The following is a 4,025-nucleotide window of genomic DNA, read 5'->3' as shown; positions in this document are numbered from 1 at the left end:
AGAAAATGCCCAAAAATAAGTACAAGATTTATCAGTTAAAAATTATGAAATATTACTAAAAAAAATTAGATATTTTGGAGTAATCATTCATTTTTGACACCTTGGTAAGGAAAAGGGGGACCTTCAAGGAGGCGCCTATTTCACATGTGTGGAGAAGTTTTAAACTCAAAATTAATAGGACATTTTTATCTTTCCGCTCTCCTGGATCAAACCAAATAAAAAAGGGAGCCAAACCGGTCCAAATCTTGTCCAATTTCAGCCAAACTGAAGCTGGAAAATTCTAGAACTTAGTTGGACTGAGTTAGTGGCCTCCCTCACCTATAAATAGACCCTCATTCTTAAGTATTCTCATCTGTGAACTAAACTATGCCAGTATTACTCTAAGTTAAGCTTATTTTCTATTATCCTCTAAAAATCCTCTACAAATTGAAGAGATTGGAGCTTCTCTCTCTCTTCAATCTTCCTTGGAGTCTTCATCAACATACCAAACCAATTGATTGGTTGGGGGCCTCTCCATTGACTAAAGAATCAAGTAAATTAAGAGGTAAAGTGTGGTTTATGGTCTTTTTTCTTAATCTCAAAATGTTTCTCACTTCTCAACCCCTCTCAAGCTTGAGAAGCATTCAATTGAATGGCTCTTTAATGCACTTGGAACTCTCTAATGAATTCTAGTAAACCTTATACATTTTACATTTATGCTTAAATAAAAATGTTTTTTAAGCATATCTCTCTCCCCCCCAAAGAATGGTCATTCCTATGACCTATTCTATATTCAAATGATCTCATGAAGAAATTCTCAAATCTAAAAGTAATTTCTATGCTTGTCAAATTAGAGGCCAAAGAAGTGGCTTTTTATTACTTTTATACTACTTAATTTATGAAAGACTTAGGAATCAAATCCATAATTGGATATTGATCCTAATGATAGTTCTTCTATCATATGGTATTACTAAACTTTATGCTTTCAAAACCATTGAAAATTATCAGTAATAGCAGCGGAGCTATGGCAAAATTCCTCCCTGCTTGTAAATGATGAGACACTAGGTGTCTCTCTGGAGTTTACCTCAACACCTCCATCATGTGGTCGTATGTACTAAGGTTTGGTGAGAGGTAGTAGTTGAGGCTGAACCTCTAAGGTAGCTAGCTACATGGTCAAAAAGACTAGTAGTAGCTGGTCGCCTAGGCTAGTGCGACCTGGTTAGAGTTCTCACTCCTTGGAAAATTGGGGATCCTTCCATTTACTCAAAGTTAGATAAAGTATCACTGGCCCCTCTAATGTATGTCCTTATCCAATGCTAATGTTGGTTCCGATCGAAGGTTCAGAGCCAACAAAAATCGTAAAAAAAATGTAGAAATTAAAATATGCCTCAATTTAGAAGAAGAAAAAGCTAAACATTAATTCCCTAAGCTAATAAGAAATTGCAATAGAAATTGCAACAGAAAGTAATCACAACATAGCAAAATATACCATTTGTTGGGGGTTCTCTTCCTACTTCATTCTTGAATTGAAAACATAAATATTATGAAATTACACCATTCACAAGCATTCAAAATGCATTGTGGCTATGTAGTGGGCTATTCCCTGGGAAGGTGCCACTTATGGGTGGCCGTAGCACCATGGGAAAGGGTGCATGGTGCAACCACATGTCATGGGGCTTTGCCCTTCCACACTTGAGAGCACAATATGGCAACTAAGAAACCATGGGAAAGGGTGTAGAGTGCAACCACATGTTGTGGGGATTTGCCCTTCCACACTCGGGAGCACAATATATCAATCGAGAAACCAACAAGTCCTGGACGTCCACCCTAGCACCATGGGAAAGGATGCAAGGTGAAATCATATGTCATGGGGTTTTTCCCTTCTGCATATTTGGGAGCACAATATGTCAACCAAGATGTTGTGGATGTCTTTGGCAATGGTTTAACATATACTTCTATAGAATCCATGCATTGAGCTCACATATACTTATATAGATCTCATGCATAGAGCTCCATGTATTGAGCTCATACATAAGCTCCATATATTGAGCTCATGCATAAGCTCCATATAAGCTATGCATATAGCTCATCCATAGTTGTTATGCATGAAAAACAAGAGGTCATGTTGGGAAGCCAATGAGTATGACAGCCTTTAATCGAGATGCATGCATTGCACCACAATACGTTATATGTCAAAGTGTAGAAGCCACAACCTACATGAGACTTTAGAAAGGTTATAATGTACCTTCCTTACCACAGTGTGGAAGCTACAAGGGACTCAAGAAAGGTTACACAAAGGAAATCACAATGTTATAAGATTTAAAAGTGGGATCTTATGCATGCATTGAGCTCTTATGAATTTTATATGCATATAGCTTTGCATAAGCTCACAAAAGAGCTTTTGAATAGAAATATGTGTAAGATCATATCTCTTGAATAAGAATATACAATATCTCTATGCATCACATTACATAAGCTCTATGTATCATGTATAAGCTCACAAAAGAGCTTTTGAATAGAAATATGTGTAAGATCATATCTCTTGCATGAGAATATGCAATATCTCTATGCATCACATTACATAAGCTCTATGTATCATGCTACATATGCTCTATGCATTATCTCTAAGGGTCATGCATAGAACTCTATGATGTTTTGTGAAAATCAATAGAGAAAAAAGGCAAAAGAAAAAGAGAACTAGAAGAAAGTGAAAGAGAAGCTCACCCTTGCATAAGGAAGTGAAAGAGAAGAGAAAGAAGAAGCTTACCCCCGTGAATAAATTGAAGATGAAGAAGAGGAGAAACAAGTAGGTCATTTTTGTTTGGATGGTAAAATCACAAGAATCCTGCCTTGCCTTCTTACAAGAAGCTTAGAAAAGCAGGTTGTGCTTTATAGGTAACATAAGATGGCCATTGTTTTCTTTATATAGAAAACAACCACCTAGAGCATGAAGTGAGGAGCCATAATGTTTTCCCAAGCACTCCTATTTTTGCTACTATTTTTGTTATTGTGTAGCAAAAATAGTACAAAAAAACTATTGTAAACTTTTACAAAAATGTGGTTCTAACAGGTTATCTTGTTATAGTGTGCAAACACTTGTGTTTTCTTAGAACTATCACTATTCTCAAATTCATATATAGAATTGTCTTAAATATAATCACATGAGGTTCTTGGAAGGCTTCCAATTAAGATATTAAGATATTGGCAGAGCTAATAGTGTGCAATCATTTGTGTTTTCTTAGAACTATCACTGTCAAATATAATCACATTATGTTCTTGGTAGGCCTCCATATCAGTTTTTTAGAAATTTCTTTAATTTTAACTCTTATCAATAGTGGTTACACATACCCCTTGTTTTAAAAGAACAAATTGAATGTTAGACCCAAGCTTGGACAATGTAATTTTTAATGTGTGTGCAAAGAAATAGAAAGGGAGAGAAAATAAAATAGAGAGCCTCTATAGACTTGTTACACACCATTATGACTTTGGGGATTACTAGTGAATGTTGTGTTGGATTGATGTTATAAACCATATCTCACATTAAAAATATCATATAACTTTTTCTACAAGGGAGAAAATAGAGAGTCATCAGATCCACATTTCTCATGCTTTACCCTATCATTCACATTAGCATTATAATCATGGTTACAGACATGATAAAGACCAAATTTTGTGTTTTCCTATTTCTTCATTCACATTAGCATTATAGACATGATAAAGACCAAATTTTGTGTTTTCCTATTTCTTCATTATAAACATCAATATAAGGCATACAGCTCCTTTAATGTGTTGCATTATGAATACTTTAGTAGGACACTTAGACTTTGCTATAGTATGTACACTTATTTTGATGGAAATCACCCTGGTGTAACTATGTTTAACTATGTTTCCTTCGCGAATGTACATTGCTAATAATAGGAATTCATTTATATGAGCTTTTATGTGGAAGGCTTAATGTTTCATTGGACTTTAGCGAAAGGAAAGCTTAAAACACACTTCTACCCTTATGCATTTCATACTAGTAGTTTCTTTCAAAATATTTGTTT

Source organism: Cibotium barometz, chromosome 16, assembly GCF_041138505.1.
Source record: "Cibotium barometz isolate CiBa-2024 chromosome 16, ASM4113850v1, whole genome shotgun sequence".
Taxonomy (NCBI): Eukaryota; Viridiplantae; Streptophyta; class Polypodiopsida; order Cyatheales; family Cibotiaceae; genus Cibotium; species Cibotium barometz.
Note: the sequence above shows the minus strand (reverse complement) of the source record.